General features: G+C 41.3%; 1 protein-coding gene across 2 annotated transcripts in view; it reads left to right on the top strand.

Annotated features, from left to right (window-relative positions):
- Positions 1-22,347, top strand: part of GRIP1 (glutamate receptor interacting protein 1) — a 334,184-nt gene that overhangs the window by 72,391 nt on the left and 239,446 nt on the right. The window lies entirely within an intron of this gene.

Below are 22,347 nucleotides of genomic sequence, written 5' to 3'. Positions count from 1 at the left end.
AGTGACTTCAGACCCTTGTTTTAAGATTTGTGCGATCTCCCTGGAAGTAGTAAATTAAATTTAGAGGAGGATGTGCATGCCATCAGCATACCGATGGCACTGCAGGCCAAACAGCTAGATGACTTATCCCAAATAACTAATGTACAGTGGTACCTTGGGTTAAGAACTTAATTGGTTCTGGAGGTCTGTTCCTAACCTGAAGCACCACTTTAGCTAACGGGGCCTCCCGCTGCTGCGCGATTTCTGTTCTCATCCTGAAGCAAAGTTCTTAACCCGAGGTACTATTTCTGGGTTAGCGGAGTCTGTAACCTGAAGCATCTGTAACCTGAAGCGTCTGTAACCCGAGGTACCACTGTATATGAATAGAATTAGCAGGGGGGGGGGACAGAATGGAACCTTAGGGCACCCATAGACTAATGGGGGCTTGCCTGCACATTTATGACATTTTTTTGTACCACCTTTTATCAAGAAAAAATTCAAGGCAGTTTAGGGACAGTAAATTCCAAACTACATAAAAGTATTATAATCCAGTCCTGCACAAGTGACGGTACGAAAAGAAAAAGAAAAGGGCTTGTCTAAAGCTGCAGCAGCTGGTTGCTCAGAGATGCATGAAAACAGCCTCTACTTCTGCTCCTTTGCTGCTATCCGTACATGTTAAGAGAGGCACCTGTTCACTCCTCTGCTTCTAGCGGTGTTTGCAGCAGTCAGATGCTACAACCCTGCTGCAGCTTGAGAGAGCGGAACAAAGCTGCCCCTCCCAGCTGCTCAGCGTACAGCACTTGGGATCCCAGAATTCCACTAGGCAATTAAAGGCACCTGACATCAACTAGCAATGAGAATAAAAAAGAGGGCAGTCTGGTATGACAGAGGTTACTTAGCCACCCTCCTGTGGCAAACATTCCAAAGCCAGGGTAAAGGTAAAGGTAAAGGGACCCCAGACCATTAGGTCCAGTTGTGACCAACTCTGGGGTTGCGGCGCTCATCTCGCTTTATTGGCCGAGGGAGCTGGCATACAGCTTCCGGGTCATGTGGCCAGCATGACTAAGCCACTTCTGGTGAACCAGAGCAGCGAATGGAAACGCCTTTTACCTTCCCACCAGAGCGGTACCTATTTATCTACTTGCACTTTGACGTGCTTTCAAACTGTTAGGTTGGCAGGAGCAGGGACTGAGCAGCGGGAGCTCACCCCGTCGTGGGGATTCGAACCGCCAACCTTCAGATCAGCAAGTCCTAGGCTCTGTGGTTTAACCCACAGCGCCACCCGCATCCCTAAAGCCAGGGTACATGGTGGGAAAAGCTCTGTCTTTGGTTCTGACCCAAAGCAATTCCTTTTGCTTTGGGTGACCCTATTAGCAATGTGTGGGGGAAAGTGGCCATTAAGATTCCCTGCTCCAAGACCCTTTATGGAAAGAATGGGGACCCTGTAGCCCAAGAACATGTGGGGGGCCACAACACCCATCACCCCTGACCATTGGCCTTGTTGGCTGGGGCTGAGGAGAGTTGGAGCCCAACAGCCTATGGAGAGCTGCAGCTCCCAGCTCCTACTTTAGGGCATTACATGTTAAAACAAGCATCTTGATTTGAGTTCCGAAACAAACTTAAAAGGTGACTTAAAAGACTAGCATGATGAATTCCATTTTCCCAGTCCCAGTTAGTAGTCCAGTTGCTTTGTTTTGTACTAACTGCATTTTACAAAGTGCATCTCCAAGGGCAGCCACAGTTGAAACACATTGTAGTAATCCAAAAGGTATGTTGCCAGGGCAAGAATAGCTGAAGGAAGGAAGCTCATCTGTAGATTTCTTTGGGCTTTCAAATACAGGATTAGATCTAATAATACACCCAACCTAGGTACGTAATCCTTTAGAGAGATTGCAACCCCATCCGGAATAGGCTGGATGCTGTTTCCCCAATCAGAACTCAGTAGGTTTTAAAGCTGAACACTACCGTTGTCTGTGTATTGCTTTTGTTTTACCACAGGCAGGACACTAAACATACTATTTAAATATAACAATAGGCAAACATTGATAGTGAAGATGATAGAAAAATCATCCTGAATATATGATGCAAGGCAAAAAAAAAAAAAAAAAGGTTTGAATTTTCCACCCTAAAGATTTGATTGGATTTACTTTGATTTTCTTCTCTTTCTTTTTGATTGGATAAGCATATTAAATATGCATGCATAAGACATATAAGAATGTTTGTATTATGTTAACAATCTCACATTTTAAGAAAATCCGACCCAAGGTATAATATGTGTCAGAGCTGCCCGAGGTCCCAGCTCACAAAGGACCAACGCCGGTTCGTTGTTATGTACGAAAGTCTTTATTGAAGTTCAGTTTCGCTTTCACAGCCACAGCGTGCAGCTCTACGTCTCAAACTCTAGACCGCTGAAGCTCCGTCTGAATCTCCTCCCCCCAGACACCAGTTTAAGACTCTAGCCTTGCTCCACCTCTTCCTTTGCTCTTTCCTCCTCTGGTTCCGCCTGTCCGTCGGGGTCTCGCCCTTCCTAGACTCTTCTGACGCTGAGTCCCCTGAGTCTTCCCCCTGCCTCCGGCGGGCTTTAGGACCTGGTTCCCAATCCGGGTTTTCTGCTGTCCCGCGCGCCTGTACATTCGAACTTGGCGCGCGCGCCCAGCCGGCAACCTTCCTCCTGACCGTTACACTGCTCCTGTCACTGCTTCCCCCTTTGGGGAGGCTAGCTGGAACTGACCTCCCCTCCGTTCCCCCACTCTCCGATAGAGGCGTGGTCAGCCCTGACTCATCTTCTCTCCCCGCTGGAGGAGACGCTGGTCCTGACACATGAGACTCTTCCCCCCCACTACGCTCTGGTGGGGAAGCTGGTCCTGATCTCCCGCTGCTGCTTTGGGAGTCCCCACTGGCCCCTTGTTTCTGGTGCGTCCCCCCTGGGACCCCCCTTGCCCTGACCATCGGCGCCCCCTTCTGGGAATCTTCTGATTCGCTGGAGAAGCTCATGGAATCTCTCGGGTCACTGTCATACTCCCCTACGCTGCCCTCAGATTCTTCCCCTTCGCTCTCCATTTCCTCTCTCCCCTGTGCTTCTGCTCCTGAGCCCCTGACAATATGAAATATTTTTTTATTTATAACATGTCCTCTAATCCACACAATGAAGTTAAAAATCAAGAGTCCTTGCCCGCAGGCTTATGGGCAAAGGAATCCAGTTTGTTTCCTAAAGCAGATTAAACTGTCAGGCTTATATTGTCATGTACCTTAAGCTGCAATCCTAAACACTCTTACTTGGGAGTGAACCCTATTGATCCCAAAGGGACTTATTTCTGCATAAGTATGCATAGGATTCAAGTATATTCCACACATTTTGCACTTATTCACCTGCAAAACACAGCCAAATGGATGTTGATCGTCCATTAACCTTCTTTTCCCTCAGTCTGGAACCCAGCCAGGAAATATTCCCACCCCTATTTCAGCTCAGTCTTTAACCAGTAGAAGTCAAAGATCAATAAGCATATTGGGTGGTTTGTTTGTTTGTTTATTTATTATTCAAGCAAAGTAAAGATGGCTAATTTTAAAAATATGAAGACAGGGGAAAAAATGTATGAACACGTAACACAATATGGATGACCTTTCCCTGTGGAAAGATGGGGAAATGGGAGGGGAGAAAGGAAGATTGAGGAGGAAAGAAAACATATTTTAGAAGGATGAGTGAAATGCTTTTTAAGGCCAGGTTTTATAATATTTGCATAAGCTGCACTTTACCCTGTCGAAATGGTTTCTAATTACTGTGTAGGAGAATCTGGGGTACAAGAGAGTTATAAATGGTGTACACTGGACACGTAAAGTTCAGATCGAATGGTTAGGCTAGAGACAGGCATTATTGGTTTTTTGAGAAAGCTGGAAAGAATTTGTGGCTTGTGGTACATAGAGTCATTTTATGGAGGATTATGATGGTATTTCTGTGGTAGCATTAATTCTTTTTCTCTTTTCCCTCCTTTTGCCTGACCGTGGGGGCTGTTTCTAAGTGCAAACAATAATTCAATATTTGCTGATTACAATGTATGTGTTCTTAAATTCTTTTCCAATTCTACAATGGACAAGAAACAAGCTAAGTTTGAGACTTAAGCGTGCAGCAGCTTGCTGTTCTATCTCTAACGTGGGCTGCAACTATAATTATTGTATGAGTAAAATCAAGGCATCTATAGCTGTAGCAAGAAGTATAGTTTTGTTTTCTAAGGTGTACATGAAACATTTTATATTCTTAAATTAGTAAAGCAAGAATTAATAATCAAATAAGCAATGCATATACAGTGGTACCTTGGTTTACGAACTTAAACCATTCCAGAAGTCCATTCTTAAACCGAAACCATTCTTAAACTGAGGCACGCATTCCCCAATAAGGCCTCCCACCGCCGGTGCCCTTTCACTGTTTGGATTCCATTCCTTAGACCAAGGTAAAGTTCGCAAACCGGGACACTTCTAATGGTTTTGCGGAGTTTGTAAACTGAATGGTTCTTAAACAGGGCTGTTCTTAAACCAAGGTACCACTGTATTCCAACTCCATGATTCTATGGTTTCAGTTTCCTCAAATTATTTCTTAAAAACAGTGGAGGAAATCTTTTCTCTGCAGCCCCCAGGTCCTCAAAATTTCTGGAAATTTTACATCTCTTATGCGGGATTTAGGGCTGTATCATTTTTCGTCAGTTCTGCTTCTGCTGGCGAGAAGGCAATAGACCTTATCTGTCTGATACAGACCTAGGAAAGGTGGCCTGATAATGTTGTACTTCCTGTAATGCATCCTATTCCATCTTTTAAGACTTTTTGATACCTCTTAATTGGTACAAAATACAACAGCCAACCTCTTGGGAGCTCGTTACATTTGTGTTCCTGGTCTGATCCATCTTTGCATATGTCTCCCTTAAGATGCCAGTTGTCCACAAGGCACAAAATTGAGCATGCATTTGGAAAATTGTTGACTTCTGTTTCGTTTCCTTACCATACTGTAACTTGTTTGCATTTCTCAGTTCCACCTGACAATTCAGCTGTTACATTGCATGTTTTTGTAAGACCATTCTGCAATGTTTCTGCTAGAGGTTCTGAATGCTTCACAGTTCTCTTTTGGACAAGCCTCCTTTGGTAGAGTTAGAGAAAGTTGGTGTGGTTTGGATAAACCTGCTAACTTTAGTGTAATACAATGGTACCTTGCTTGTTGAACTTAATCCATTCCGGGAGTCTGTTCGACTCCCAGAACGGTTCGAAAACCAAGGCGTGGCTTCTGATGGGCTGCAGAAGCTTCCTGCACTCAATTGGAAGCTGCATGGACGTTCAGCTTCCAAAAAGGTTTCACAAACCACGTTTGCGGTGTTCGGGAACCAATTTGTTCAACAACAAAGGTTTTTGACTACCAAGGTACAGTTTCCATATGATACTGCTGGACAGGGGCTCCTGACAGGCATCCTAAAAAGTGCATAAGTTATGGATGCTTTCCCCACATTGATGCTTCATTCTTTTGTGGAAATCAGGGCTCTAAAAGAAGGACCATGATTTGCTTAATGATATGCTGCAGAGAATTCTCTTAACCAAGAAGAGAAAAAGGCTCAGGTTCCATAGCTTGTTAGGTAGTATGCAGAAGTTCCCAGGTTCAGTTCCTGGCATCCCTAGGTAGGGCAAGGAGAGACCTCTGTCTGAAACCCCGAAGAGCTGCTACTAGTCAGAGTAGACCTAACTGGGCTAGATAAGCCAAAGGTCTGAGTCAGTACAGTATAAGGCCACTTTCTTACACTATGTTTCTGTGTAGTCCAGCTGCTTTTCACACTGCTAGTTCCCCATCCCAGATTACTTCCCTGCTTTCCTTAATAAATTCTGAAGTGAGCCAGCCAGCTCCTTGAGTCTGTAGTGTACTGTACATGTCCTCATATTAAATGATAATTGAGATTTTCCATAGAAGTTAAACTGTGAATGACAACATTTGTTAAAATTTCTTGCCGCTGAGCAACTTAGAAACGTCAGCACATGAAGTGATTAAGACATATTAATAATTAGGAAGATGAAGTACATTCACCTTCAGAAATGAAATGGGTGCTAAATTTAGTGGTATCAGCCATTTCTAGAAACTTGGCAATTATTACACTGTGGGTTGAAGTAACTGAGGTAGCTGAATAAGGGGAGTTTAATTCTGTCCTTTTCTGCTGTTCTCAGTGGGAGGAGCAATGATGTGTGTTAATTTCAGAGCAGCACATCCACTTTGAGGACTGAAGCATATAGCTGAAATGGTTCCTTGTCTGAATGGATTTCAGGGTATAATGCTAGCTCCTCTGGAATCACACAGGAAATGCCTTGGATGTTTCCCTAAGCTTCTTTAGGGAGGCTAATTTTCTTTAGATGTTTAAAGGTTTAAAAAACCACAGTTTGTGTCATCTTCCTTTGAATCCAGTCAGAAATGGATTACCAGTGAGTCTTGTCTAGCAAATGGACTTGCAGTACCTGCAAATTAGTTGACATCCCTTCCTAGCACAGCACAGTACAAACTTTAATTTTAGACTCCACCTGCCTACAGAGAAAGTAACAAAACAATATAGCTGCAGATCAAATGCTTATCAGGAACCAGCAGATTTCATGTGTTGGATATCTTTCACTTGTTCTTTCACTTTTCTTTTCTTTTTTACATGTCATGTGCCCTTTGATTACCTACACAATACATCTGCATTTTTGTATTCTACTATAAGATATGCCCTTAAACATTTTGCTTTAGGAGGAGTGGACACTTAAGCAATTTTAAGAGGTCATTGGAAAGTCAGAGTGCCCAAAGATCTCCCTTCAAGAAGTGGTATATTATTTTTTGTTTATAAAAATTATGGTGTTCAGCATCCCATATATTTCAGATTCTGGTGTAGTCTTGGTCCATAAAATGGCAGTGTAGTCAATTTCAATACAATAGTATGAGCAGGAGACAAAATGAATTATTCACCCTGGCCTCTTGCTTTTTGAGATAGCGGGAATGTTGAGAACACTGTGGCAGCAATGTATTTAACCCCAGGCTCATGGGCACATGACTTGTCGTTGCTGACAAAATGCAACTTGACAATCAGCTACTGACATTTATGCTGAGTTTGTCATCCACTGCATTTCACCATTAAGTATATCCAACAAACCCCCCAAAAAAACTTGAATTACATTTTCTGTTTTACAGGGTTGATGATGCAAGAGAGATCTGAACAAAGAATTCAGCCCAGCGACAGGCAGAATAGATCATTTATATTGCAGGTTAAACTCTCAATTAATCAAGGGCTAAGTAGTAAGTGCATGTGAAACCCGTCAGAGCAGGATGGTGAAAATCTAACTAGGTAAACAAGGATGCTATTCATTGTCAAGGTTTTCTCTAGACTAATGGAGGTTCAGAATCAGAAAATGAAGCGAGAGGAGGGAGACCAAGAGGCATAGATGAGTCAGGCTGGTGAAGAAGCCAGGGTGTCTCCTTCTGCTGCTGTGACAGGTTCCCCTTCCCCCTGTTCTCCATGGACCAGAAGAGGTATGAAGAGAGAGGAGCAGAGACAGGCACTTTGGCAGAGTCTCAGATTGCTTAGGAAGGACCCAGGGGAGAAGGAGATTTAGGCAGCTGTGAGAAGAAAGGGCTCTTCAGCCTCTGCAACTGCTTCACAGGGGCAAGACCTTCTGAGAAGCGTTGCTGTGCTTATTAGGCCTGGTTCCCCTGAGTAGGTTTCTGCTAATAAAGAGTTAACCTCACATACTCCATGTGATTAATTGATGGCTAGTTCACTGACAGTAAATTTGCTGTGTGTGGTTACTTATTTTGTCTTATTAATTTTTTGGGGGAGGGGAGGGGGGAGTCCTTGTGCTTTGGGGTTTTTTCTGCATCACTTTAGTATTGTCTTTGTGTAAAAATCTATACCGTATTGAAATAATCACCATATTTGCAGTAAGTAAAAAAACCTCCACAAAAACTAGTATGTATTAGCATTATTTTGCATACACCTTTCCCTGGCAGCCATTTGCTGAGTTGCTGTACACAAAATGTAACCCCTTTGTTTAAAGGACAGTCTCTCTCTTTCTCCCCGCATCCCCCCCCGTATTTCTCATTGGACTTAATTTAGAGATTAATCTGGAGTAATTCTATAATTTAATTGGTTGAACAATTAAAACAGAAAGGCAAAAACAGCCCCCTGGGGTTATTTAAAATGTGCATGTAGATAGCATCTGTTATATGTAATGGGCCTATGCTTCTTAAGATTAACTGAGAAAAATTTATTGAAGACCATGTTCTCTTTACATTTATTCTAAATTTATTTATTTTTCCCAATGTAGCCAAAATTTCTATTTCAGGGTGCAACTTTTGCCTTCTGCGATTTAAATTATTATTATTATTATTATTATTATTATTATTATTATTATTATTATTATTATTTACTATGTGCTACATTGTTAAGAGGTTGTGGTTTTTTTAAAAAAAAATCATTGTATTCCTATTCCGTGGAACATGTTGACATTTATTACAACTTCCTTTATTCAATAGTTAATCCTGATAACAGTTAATCCTGACATCACACACAGTGCCTCTGGGCAGCTATGTCCCCATACTTAAACTCTGACATGGTCCACTGGGGCTGATGCCTGACTACCTGTTGCCCTGGTAGCTGTAAGCTGATCTGGTGGCAGCAACTAGGCCTAGAAAACAGCCTGCCATTCTCCCACAGTTTCCTGGAGAGCACAATGTAGTGTTGCTTCAGGGCACCGTGGGAGCTTTAAGTGGCTGACAGCTTATCAGATCCAACCTCTGCCACCATGTTAGGCTGCTGCTTAGGGGCATTTTGAGGGGCATTTTGCTGTAGGGCGCCTAAGACCTGAAACTGACTCTGCCTGACAGTATAAATGCTGTATCAATACCTCGGGTTAAGTACTTAATTTGTTCCGGAGGTCTGTTCTTAACCTGGAACTGTTCTTAACCTGAAGCAGCACTTTAGCTAATGGGGCCTCCTGCTGTTGCTGCGCCACCGGAGCATGATTTCTGTTCTCATCCTGAAGCAAAGTTCTTAACCTGAAGCACTATTTCTGGGTTAGCGGAGTCTGTAACCTGAAGTGTATGTAACCCGAGGTACCACTGTACAGACTCTTTAACATTTATTTATCTGTTTTATGCTCTATTCCAAAAAATAAAATAAAAAATATCATAGTAGTGTATAATTAAAATCATATATTACTGAAGTCTTCAAAGTAAAGAGTAATTTTAATTAAACTTAATTAAGTTTAAACTCAATTAAGCTTCTTGTTCAAAATATATACACAGCACTTTTGAACAGATATTTATTTTCCCCCTCTCCAATGACCCATCATGGATGGGTGGGAAGGGCCAGCCACATGCCAATCATCTGATGACATGACAGATGGGCAGTCCCACCCACTTGTCAGAGTTGGCTAGCAGGACAGGAAAAGGAGACTGCATTGTCAGCATATTCCCTAGGATTGAAGTGGGCTACTGCTTTGGCTGCATGCCCTAGCCCAACAGCTGATTGACAGATTGGCATGGTTTTAGAGAAATTGCCTTGGACTTGGAGGGCCAAATTGAACCCCCTGGTGGGATAAGATTAGCCCATGGGCTGGAGCCCCCATCCCACCCCTGACATAGGCTAGCAATAATGGCTCATGATGTAAATGTGAAGGGATTCTTCTTTCAGTAAAAAGCCAATTTTGTTGGTGCTGGGTGCAACAAAGCTCTTAGAACCCTACTGCACATAGAATTATTTCTCTCAATTGGGGTTTGTTCTGTTACTATGAAGTGGCTTTTTTGTTTTTATATTTTTTGAGATAAGTGTAATTTCTTCACAGGTTATTTTACTCAACACACCTCCTGTCCCTCCTTTCCATGCTTAACAACCAGTGTCCAAAAGTTCCTTCACCCAATTCTGTCTATTGTATCAACCGAGGCTCATTTACAGCGTTTTTATGAAATGTATTGGCCTTTACACATTTCATTTCCTATATTTGAGCCTAGGCATGATCCACTGCATCTCCTAATCAAATCAACTGACTCTTATTTCTAAGCTTCCTTTTTCCCTTGCATGGATGGATGCGTGCAAAAGCCTCCTGGACTTCCAACCCAGCTCATGATTTTGTCGGCTCGGGTCTCATCTTCCGTGATTGCTCTGTGCGAGCAGAACTTTGATCTTGTTAATGGGTTCATACTTTTGTAGCCCCTACCCCAGGCCCTCTGCAGAGATGAGACAATACCCAGCTTTCTCATTAGCCTTGTATGAACCAATAGGGTGACATGAAAGGAATCTTAAGTGCAAAAGAGAGAAAGAAAAGGAGCACCACAAAGTCCAAGATCCAAAGCGCTCCATGTACACACACAAAGCATTTCTGTACACATGGTGGTGGCTTGTTTTTTTTACTTCTAACATAATCCCTTCATGCTTCATAGGATAAAGATTTGAGGGCGGATTTAAAAGGATTTGAGAGATTGGTGTCAGGAGTGAGAAACCGGGTAGCCCCCATCAGTGCAACACTTTGGGATCCTGACCACTATAACTGATTCTTGAATGCAGGAAGATAGCATTTTACATTTTAGACAAATATTTTACCCCTGCTCAGTTCATCTATAGTTTTATGTTTTGTTCCTGTGCTTTAATTCCAACCAAGAAAGCAAGTGAATCTCTATTAAAGCTGTTGCTTGGATTTGAGTTATTCCATGTGTGGTCCATTTGCTCCACTTACACCTGGTCCAGACTTGAAGGGCATGTAGCCCCTCTTCTGGTGGTTAAATCATAATAATCTTGGTCTGGTTGTAGATTTCTACCCTGAACAACTAGATACAGTATTCCCAAGACACATAAGAAACAAAGGCAGTCATGTTTTGTCCATAAGAAAATGCCATGCAACCAATAGGTGATACTACCTTGATTTTATTCTTAAAGTGGTTGGATTTCAAGAGATTCCAGAACATGGTCTAATCCTGCTTTGTTGAATGAATTTCAGTTGATGTGACTTGAGGATGTGAACAAGGCGCTTGGATTGGTGTGAGCAGCTATTTACTGTCATTAACTGTTTCTCCTCTGTACTGTACTCAGTGACAAATTGAAAGAGACTGGTTTCTGTCAGAAGGGTTAGTATTACTTTTTAAAGTAATCCCTCCAGTTTATTGAAATCCTAAAGTCTTGATCAACTTAGTGTTGTAAATACTGTTAACTTTTTTCACTGAGAAACACATTCTCTGACTTCTTATGGTGGCAGTTGGATAGATTTGAGGCACATCCATTTTGGGTGCTACTTTTTAACAGAAAGTAGTGGAATGAACTGGTCTAATAGAGAGGAAATCAGTCAGAAGCCTTATTTTGCATTCCACTTTCCATAAATCAAACTGTGTGGATGCAGTGGGCGTTGAAGCAGGAAGGAGAAAATAAACGAATACATGCTAGCCACAGAGGACATGTGTTTTGTTTGTGTGGATGCTAAATACCTAGCATGGAGGTATGGACACTTGCAAAGCCGTGTATGATGGAGCATAAATTTGAGTTTTTTATCTCTTTGCTTCTAGTCATCTTTAGTTTCCCCTTGAAACCAAAACATTGTGATCCTCATCATTTATTTATTGACAAAAGAACTTCTGACTGCTGTATTGTTCTTTGAATTTCTTTATACCATTAGCTTAAAATTTTTATAAGCAACATTGCATTTGATTAGATGAAAATAAAGCAGGGAATACTGTTTCTGGAGGAGCAGAGGATGACCTGCGAAGCAGTTCAAACATCAAGTTTTATTCGACAACTTCCACTCGTTCCATTTTCTTTTAAAGTTTTCAGGGCCAAAGTAAACATTATGGGTTGGGGGAGCCATGTTTGTTGCCTGTGCTTGTTTCTGTGCTGATTGAGTTTGTGTACAAAATGTTTCAATTTTACAATCTCAAACCTTTTATTGGCATATCGACAAAATCCCAAAAGGTTCAGTGCAATGAAACTACTCCGCAAAATATGGATCTAATAATTAAAATATTCTTGTATAACGTTCATGGATCCCCACTGCATGTTGCAGAAACCTACCATCTTCATTTTATCCCCATCCTGGGTAAACATTAGGACAGCTGCCTTACATTCATCTGACTGCCATTCCCAGCTAACAGTCAACTGATGAAGAACTTAATTGTCTGATACAAGGGGCAGTGCAAAAGAACATGCGCAACTGATTCTGTATGATTCTGTCCACCGGGGCGTGGTATTTGCTGGAAGCTCCCCTGTAGTATTGCTGATGGTAGCACATTCAGTCTCGATAGCATGTATGCCCTTCGTTGATTCAGGGTTAATTTGAGATACATCGCCATTGCACAGACGCTATTTCTGATTTGGCTACTACGTTCCTGAAATTCGTTGTCTAACAATCTGCGTTTAATTTTCACAAATGCAGGATTTTCTTATAAGCTGGTATAAAAAGTGTTTCTGAGACAGTTTCTGACCCTGCTCTTTCTTAGCTCCACTGAAGCAAAAGAAAAACAACTATGCAGAATTTTCTCAAACTATCGATCGATCAATCAATGTTTTCTTTCTGTGTTGGCTGCAACCCCACCTGTCTACCCCAATGCTCTAGAACAATTCCTGATCTGGAGCATTATGAAGGATACAAATTGGTAGTTGGCCTCAAACACAATTGCTGTAGCAGCAGCAGCAAAACAAAAGTCCCTAGGACAGGAAATACAGTGGTACATCGGTTTTTGAACGTCTCCATGGACTAACATTTCGGTTTTCAAACGCCGTAAACCCAGAAGTAAATGCTTCAGTTTTCAAACACCCCTCAGAAGTTGAACATGCCACGCTGCTTCTATTGACTGCAAGATCCTGAGGCCGAGCTGTCTGCTATTGAGTTTTCGGTTTTCGAACGTTTCAGAGCTCAGAACGGTCTTCCAAAACGGATTACTTTCGAAAACCAAGGTACAGCTGTAACCTGTGCTACTACCACTACAAATGGGGACACCAACCCCAAACTGTGCTTCCTCCAATTGCATCAATTTGGCAAAATGCCCCATACCAATTCTTCTACCTAAAAATTAGATGGAGAATTTTGAGACCTCATTTGTGCACACTTCAGGTATAAAGTGCAGTCTGGTCTAGTACTTAAATCAAAAGATACAAAGTTAAGTTGTGATAAATCCCTCCCACCTTAGGGAGCTGCTTATTGGGAGAAAAGAGACTGCAATGAACTGGGATTAACTGGGGCAGGGATTGCCTGGAGCAACAGAGCACAGCAGGATAATGGCAGAAAGAAAGGTTTCCCTTCATTTGTTGTAAAAATTAGAGCTCACACTCTTATTTGTGAAAAGTGCATTTTTAAAAACCCAGCACTGCAATTCCTCCCCGTATCTCGTTTGGCCTACAGCTCCATAGCTGATATTATGCATGCACAAAACAGAAAAGAATTTTTTTACTGTACTAGTAAGTTTATTTATTTATTAACAAATTGGTGTTGTTTCCAAAGCAGTGTTGTGCTTTTTTTGTAGCACAAAGGTCATAAGGACTTGCAGAAGTAATTGTGTTTTTTGAATTGCATTGAAAATTAATGATGTGCTTTTAGCAGACTTGGAGGGATGTTCTTTCTACAAACTTTTTTTTAAAACTAAAGTAGTGGATAGTGAATTACTTTAAAATATTTCATTATTTTTTTACAACCACCTTTAAAGAGAAAATGTTGGGGGAACTAAAAAACATAGGTTTTCCTATCTCTTTCTTAAAGCTGATATTAGTTTAACAAGTGCTAGGACATGGAGTTAGAGCTTTGCATAGACTCTTTCTGGTCTTAGCTATCAAGTGCCTACTGCTACTGGATAATTTTTTCTCCTTTTCCACCTGAAGGCATCTATCTATCTGCACACACACACACACACACACACACATGCATAGATATTGCTTAGCTGTCTAGATAATTTGAATTTAAGCCTATATTTGATTCACTTAATATCTGACTCATAATTCTTTCTCTTCTCCCAAAAGGTCTCTTAATATGCCACATAATAAAACACATGACCATCCATAAATAATTTATGCATACATTTAAATATAGTTTAAGGTGGTGGTGGTTGTTTTTTTTTAAAAAAAAGCCTAATCCACATATATTAGAGCATAACAACTTTATTGAAACAGATGGTACCCACTCCACCACAAAAAAATGACAGTAACATTTGCATTCCTTAATGTGTTTGCTGGGAAAAAAATGCAAACATCATCATTTCAATGCATTCTATTACAGAATTATCAAGCTGGAAAGATGGTCACAGAAGTAGACTGCTAGGAGCCTATAGGATGGTATATAAATTTTAATAAATGGATTTAATTCAACCCATCTTATTTATATTTAGGCCTCTGGGGAAAGGGGCAGACAGCCTGTAAAACCTAGACCTATGTTGGTTTTTTTCTTCCTTCTTACTCATGGTGATAACTGATTTGTAAAGGCTGAACTGAATGTTCTGTAAAACATTTTTTTCATGTGAGAAGTATAGTCTTTGGGTGCTAAAATGTTTCCCCTAAGCTCTTCAAAAGTCTCCGTTCTGCACGTCTGTTTGTGGTGCTTGGCTACACCAATTGGCTGTTAATTCAGCACCAAATTATTTTTTTTAAACATGAGGCATCACTTAGCAAATCAGTTTTGGCTATACTTGAAAATCGAAGTTACCATATTTTTCGCTCTATAAGACACACCAGACCACAAGATGCACCTAGTTTTTGGAGGAGGAAAACAAGAAAAAAAATATTCTGAATCTCAGAAGCCAGAACAGCAAGAGGGATCGCTGCGCAGTGAAAGCAGCAATCCCTCTTGCTGTTCTGGCTTCTGGGATAGCTGTGCACCCTGCATTCGCTCCATAAGACGCACAAACATTTTCCCTTACTTTTTAGGAGGGAAAAAGTGAGTCTTATAGAGCAAAAATACGGTAGTTCACGGTCTGGGTGATGTCCATTAGGCATTGAATAGCAGCTGCCTCCATCTCATAGAGGCAAAAGGGCAGGTAGGTGTGTTCCCTGCTGGCTCAGGCCACTTGCCCATCTAGTCCAGTGGGCAACAGATTTCCATGGGAAGCCCCGGAAAATGGTCTTATTCTGTTCCTTGCCTCTGTTTTTCACTTGCCTCTGCAAAAATGGGGAACAAAAGCACCAGCTGCTTCACCTCTGCTCCCTCCAGCTCCCTCCAGAGCCAGTGTGGTGTAGTGGTTAAGAGCGATAGACTCGTAATCTGGTGAACCGGGTTCGCTTCCCCGCTCCTCCACATGCTGCTGCTGGGTGACCTTGGGCTAGTCACACTTCTCTGAAGTCTCTCAGCCCCACTCACCTCACAGAGTGTTTGTTGTGGGGGGGGGGAGGGAAAGGAGAATGTTAGCTGCTTTGAGACTCCTTAGGGTAGTGATAAAGTGGGATATCGTCCAAACTCCTCTTCTTTCCCCATTACCATTTGCCAACCTTCCTGGGTGGATGAGTGACCAGTGGCAAATAGCTATTGAGGTTTTCTCAGTCTTTGCAGTGTATGGGGGGAAGACGTGCTCCCTGGATGGCATCATGCTGGGGGCAGAGAATGATCCAGCTTAAACAAAACTTCTACCAGAGGCTGTAAGCACTGGAACTGGCAATAGCTACTGCTGCTGCTGTTGTTGCTGCTGCTGTTGTAGCAGTAGTAATCATTAAGGCTACAGAGATATCAAATTGTTAATTTCTCAGAAGTATTTGGGATAATATTATCTCTCATATTGTCACCAATAGAAAAACACATTCACCCCCAAGTATCCTAGGAACATTAGTTTACCTCTCACAAAGGTGCAATTCACAGCACCCTTAACAAACTACAGGTCCCATGTTTCTTTCATTGGGGTTGGGGTGCTTTAAAATGCATGGTGTATACACCGCCTAAGATAAGGACAGGCAGACCAAAAAGGAGCAGGGGTTGTATTAGCTGGAGCAACTCTTTAAGGGAAAACTATGGGTTAAACCATAGAGCCTAGGACTTGCCAATCAGAAGGTCGGCTGTTCAAATCCCCGCTACGGGGTGAGCTCCCATTGCTCAGTCCCTGCTCCTGCCAACCTAGCAGTTCGAAAGCACGTCAAAGTGCAAGTAGATAAATAGGTACCGCTATGGTGGGAAGGTAAACGGCGTTTCCGTGTGCTGCTCTGGTACGCCAGAAGCAGCTTAGTCATGCTGGCCACATGACCCGGAAGCTGTACGCCGGCTCCCTCAGTCAATAAAGTGAGATGAGCGCTGCAACCCCAGAGTCGGCCACGACTGGACCTAATGGTCAGGGGTCCCTTTACCTTTACGCACTAAATGCAGCCAACAGAGCCAAATGCTATTGTTGCTAACAGTTCTAGTAGGGTGCGGTGTGTGATTTTAAGCACAAAAGTGATGTGTGCTTAATCATTTCCCTTCCAGATATTTTCCCATGCCAAATCAAACACATATCAAATTGGTTTTCATTCCCCTCTTCAGTTCAAGATGCATATTTGTGACTAGCCTTAAATATTGTTGCACAGAAAATTGTAGAAGGTGCATGAAGATTTATTGAACCAAGTTAAGCATTCACTATCTGAGCACGTTTCAAGCTGTAAAGTTCTTCTTCAGGGGAAAATTATTTGGCAAGTGTAGCTACATAAAAACATTCATTAAGCGTAACTCTTTTAAATTCAAGCAGTCCACTCTGATATATGAATCAGAAGATAGTTTCCTGGGCCAATCAATGCACTTTTGAAAATAATTTCGGGGTACTGAATGGGTGACTTTTTTTTAGGACATGGATTCTCTGATGTTGTTAACAATGGATCATTAAGTCCAGGGAAACAGTAAATGCAAGTATTACACACTTTGAATGCAAGGCACTGCAAAACTGAGCCTGGAATACTAATAATTGGCCTAAAGAACTTCTAATATTTCTCTTCCTTCAGAAAAGTTATGTTTGTTCTATTTCTGCCTCATTTTGCTTTTTTTTTAAATCAACATGTATTTCATGTGCATTTTTGCTAATACACTCTTGAAAGCAATTTTATCTAATGTAATGCATTTTTAACATTATATTTACAAATATACACACTTCCCCATGAACTTTCCCCTAATATATATGATGTTTTTAGTATTAATTTTTTGGTTGGAGGACAGCATTGAAAAATTCAGAGAATGCAAATTTCAAATGATATTTGAGGTTTGCTTTGTGTTTTGATTTAGGAAGTGTGATTTGGGTAAGCTTGCTTTAAAAATGTGAAATGAAATAATATCTTTCCAAGCTCTAGGAATGACAACCTTGTTTTTTGGGCCAAAGTGGATAAAATTTATAGGCACAAGAGTCCCATGAGAAAATTGATTTAAGTCTGCCAAATTGCAAGCAAATTAGTCCATGGGCTTTGTGTGAAAGCAGTAAGACATACTCATTTCCCTCCACAATCCCTTGGCAAGGGGTTGCCTCTTGCTCTTCCTTACCTTAAATAATTAAGAGGTTGCCAAGTGATTTGTGTTCTTTCTTGTATATTTAAAAAATAATAATTTTATCTTCACACTGATTCTTTCCTTTCGGGTCCTTATGTCCTCTGATAGGTTTGCAAAATGTTGCCTGAGCAGTTCTGGTGTTGTTAAAAGAGCAATGTATGATTTATTTATTTTAAAAATGAAGCTTTCTAAAAATCTCTAGTACTGTGTTTTAACAAACAACAATAAAGAACTTTTCAATGCTCCTCAGGCAATATATTGGTCAACTTCATTTTGTGCAAAGCCCATGGACCAGAGGAACAAAGAAATGGGGGAGGGGGGAACCAAAGGATCTATAAAATGACAGAAATGGCAGAGTGGCATGATGCTTTCTGAGGGCCTTGATTTGAGTCGGGTGTTTATTGATATCGTGCTTGGGAGGGAGAGAGAGACTCCCAAATCACTCAAATTTGCATCATTGTTTGGGCTCCACACAGCCCAGCCCCCTTCTACTGCATGTTCAGATAGGACGGGGGGGGGGAACTATCCTTTGAAACCTGTCAGTCAGAGTTAACAGTTCTAAACCAGATGGACCAGCAGCTTTCAATGTTCACCCTGAAGATTTTTATTTTTTTTTAAAGGGAGAATATAAATTTCTTAAATTATATTTCACAGTATTGCAACATATTCAACTAAAAAAATTTTTATACTGTTTTTAGTTGTTCATTTTGTCTATGTGTATGTTGATAATATACAAGTATTTGTATGACTGAATTTAATCCATGGTGTTATAATAATAGTGAGGAAATAAAAATATAAATGGATCATATTTATAAACTCAGTTATTGAGTAATGCAAATAAGTAAATGGCTCCATCTTCTATATTTGTTTTCCAAATTTGCACTGCTACTGTGGTGCAATATTTCAAATGAATTACTGCTTTGCTAAGATAGCATAAACACCCCTTGAGTAAATAAGACAAGGGCATTTTTCTTTTTGATGTGTAGATGCACTCAAAGCAAAAACTGATGAACAGGGACTTGCAGTAGTTAATGATCCTTTCCTATAAAGCTACTACGTGTGTTCTTTGGCTGTAGAAATGTAAATGCTTCTCTATTATGATAAAGTAAGTATTAAAAGCTCTTAGGAAACACATATTTCCTGATCTGATTCAGTGCTCAGTACAGCCATATGATGTGTATGTTTGATTGGTATGGGTGGTTAAGTTAGGCTTTGACCAGTATCATGTGATACTGCAATAGTAAGCACAATCTTACCTTGCTGGGCAGTAGATTCTCTAAAAGAGTGACTAGCAAACTAAGCCAATTTATCCATCTGTGAAATATTTCAAGGTCAACACTTTATTGGCTACAAGATTTCTAGCTAAAAAGACTGAGGACGACAGTTTGGTAATGTTTGCTTACTGAGCGTGAAATGAAATTTAACAGTATGGCATGCCTACATTTGTAAATTTATTGTGGTTGTTTAGACTTCTTAGAAAATGAAATGTCAAACAGTCATCCTTAGCTTCCAAAAAGCATTGTGTTGTAAACCCCTACAGCTCAGCTTATTCTTTTTACCAATATGAGATTATTTCCTCTTCACTAGAGTTTTTCTCATTTAAGGCTACTATTGTAGAAAATCATGTTCATACTGAAACATGGCAACCAGGTTGTTGACTAAGATCCTGATATTCCAGCATCAATATCTAAGTATTTATGGACACAAACAATACCTACTTAATTTCAGACACTATTATTTTATAATGAATCTTACGATCTAAACTGAATGCAAAAAAACAACAACCCATTTGTAGCTCTCTCAGTTGGGTAGTGAAGCTTGAAAAGTTGGTTTGTGTTTACCTTAAGCATTTAAAATCAAGTGCAAGTAAGAAGTTTTTGAATATATCTCTATGCAAGGGCCCTATTTCTGAGGTATCCTAATTCAGGATTTATAAGCACTTGGAGCTAACACTTTGGGGACACACAAACACACACACACACACACACACACAGAGAGAGAGAGAGAGAGAGAGAGAGAAAGAGAGAGAGAGAGAGAGAGAGAGAGGAGAGAGCTTTTATTAATGCTCAGGGTCACTGATGCATGCTTAAGACTAAACCAGTAGGCATATAAAATTACAGATCAACTGATTCCTGGATGAGAGTTGACACTGGCACTTCACTTCTGCAGCTGTAAATTGTAACATTGCAATGATTCACACTAAGGCTGCACACCGGGAAACTGGTTGAAGCACTCTCTACAAACCAGGATTGTAAACTAGAATCAAATTGTATTTTGCAGTCGTAGTCTGTGGAGTGCTCTTAAACAACAGTTCCTAAGTAAGAATGTTAGGAGAAACTCATTTAGCAATCCAGGGAGTCTCTCTGCAGTTGGGTGCTTGAGAGGAGTAAGGCAGGAAGGAGAAGGAACCACTGGTGCTATACCAGCTGCACTGGCTCCTGGTGGAGTACAGGATCAGGTTTAAGGTGCTGGTTTTAACCTTCAAAGCCCTATACGGCCTAGGACCCTCGTACCTACGGGACCGCCTCTCCTGGTATGCCCCACAGAGGAACTTACGGTCTTCAAATAAAAACATCTTGAAGGTCCCAGGCCACAGAGAGGTTAGGCTGGCCTCAACTAGAGCCAGGGCTTTTTCGGCTGCGGCTCCAACCTGGTGGAACGCTCTGTCACAAGAGACAAGGGCCCTGCAGGACTTGACATCTTTCCGCAGGGCCTGCAAGACAGAGCTGTTCCACCAGGCCTTTGGTCAGGGCGCAGCCTGACTCCCTCCTTTGGCAATCTTTACCAAACTTTAGTTTATGGTTGCCATCAATTTTGATTTTAATTAATTTTTATAATGTTTTTATAATGTTGCACTGTTTTAGTGTTGTTAGCCGCTCTGAGCCCGGCTTCAGCTGGGGAGGGCGGGATATAAATAAAAATTATTATTATTATTATTGTTGTTGTTGTTGTTGTTGTTGTTGTGCTTATTGGACATTCTCACTGCAGCAAACCATGGTTTGTTAGACTAGGAATGTAACACATGAACTGAGCTGCTATATGACAGCCTGTGTTTCTTAAATTGTAAGTCATCTCATATATCTTTCAATATCAGAAAAAAGTCATTGATACTGAGATTTCATAATGCAGTATACAAATTTATTTAATACATTAAAAGAGATTATTAACGAACCTCAATTCTTTAGTTTGGTGATATCTGTTTGCTTGCAGGTGAAATATAGTAATAGTCACTAAGCCGAAAGCTTCATTGATAGTGCCATGAATCCTTGCAAGTGCTCACAACTCTAAATTTACTCTAGCACATGCCTGACATTACAGACTGTACTATTAAATTGGTTTCTGATAGAATTGTGCTTTCAGAGTACGTTCTATATATTTCTGCTCAGAAGTAAGTCCTATTAAGTTCAGTGGGACTTACTGCCAAGTAAGCATTTCAGGGGCGTAGCCAGTGTTAATCATATTCAGAGTAGACCCATTGAAATAAATGGATATGACTAACTTTGGGTCATTAAGTTCAGTGGGTCTGCTGTGAGAAAAGCTTGGCCCCCTCAGTTTCAAGCATCTAATTAGCAAGTCACACCTACATAGGCAAAAATGGCCATGGTTGTAATCCTGGTTTCTAAGAGTGGTTTATAAACATAGCAGATGTTGTCGTCTGTGGAAAGCGATAAAGTTTTCTAGTGAAAATCATTTCAGGGGAAGATAGCTCAACAGATCAAAAGCAACAAAATATTTCATTTGGCACGGCTATGTTTTCAGAACATCCAAAAAAGAATCACCCTTTTTTGCTTCCATACAGTATTGTTTCCATTGCTTGCCCCTGGGCCCACCCAGCGCGCACGCGTACACACACACACACACACACACTCAAGCTCCTACTTGTAAGGAAGAAACTAACAGTCCAGTATTGGCAGCAGGCACAGTGTTCAGGAGTCATGATTCAGAATTTTAGGAGCATGGCAAGAAGTTCAGAATTGGATGGAAATGGCAAAGATGTCCCAACAAGCTTCCCTGCTCTCCCTGCCAAGCTTTTTAAAAATGAAGCATGGTGCGCTCATTTGTGGGACTTGTGGAAATGCTAAGATTGGAAGTGCACACTCTGTGGGGTGTATGTGTGTGGGGGGTCTGGTTCCATCTGTGAAGCTGGAACCTGCTTCTAGATGACAAGACTGCATCCTTCTATTCCAACTCTGGTTCAGACACTACCATCTCTTGTTTAGCCTCCCCCTGGGGTGATCAAATTCTCCTCCAGCCTTCACTGAGCCTTCCTGCTCCATAGGAAGGTCAGAGGGAAAATCTAGCATCCCTGTTGCCCTTTCTGCCCGAGATCCTCTCTGCTCCAACCAAGGTCCCAACATTTCAACCCTCTTTCCTGTTTCTTCCAGCATAAATAACTTTTCAACATATATATATAGGCTATTTAAACAGGGTGCCCCACCTATGTTATTGTTATTCTGTAATTGGGATTGCTCCTGTTGTACTGGACAATGGAGAGTTTCCAGTGCCTGAGTTGAACAACATCCTTGGCAGCTGCTGGTGCTGGCATGAAGACTCTTAATGCAACTGCAGCAATCTGCATGACCCAGCTGGTTGTGTGGAACAGCCACCATGTGAAGGGTGTTTCAAGCAACTTTCAGGTGAGAGCTGTAATATTGTTGATTGGATGGTAGATACAGTAGACACTCGGGTTGCGAACGTGATCCGTGTGGGATGCATGTTTGCAACTCACAGCGTTCGCAACCTGCAGTGATGCGTCTGCACATGCGCGGGTTACGATTCGGCGCTTTTGCGCATGCACAAAGCGTGATTTAGCTTTACTGCCGAAACCCGGAAGTAACCCGTTCCGGTACTTCTGGGTTTCAGCGGTTCATAACCCAAAAAAATGCATCCTGAAGCGGCTGTAACCCGAGGTATGACTGTATAGAA

The sequence above is a fragment of the Podarcis raffonei genome, chromosome 10 (assembly GCF_027172205.1).
Source record: "Podarcis raffonei isolate rPodRaf1 chromosome 10, rPodRaf1.pri, whole genome shotgun sequence".
In the NCBI taxonomy this organism is placed as follows: Eukaryota; Metazoa; Chordata; class Lepidosauria; order Squamata; family Lacertidae; genus Podarcis; species Podarcis raffonei.
Note: the sequence above shows the minus strand (reverse complement) of the source record. Positions and strands in the feature narration are given on the sequence as shown.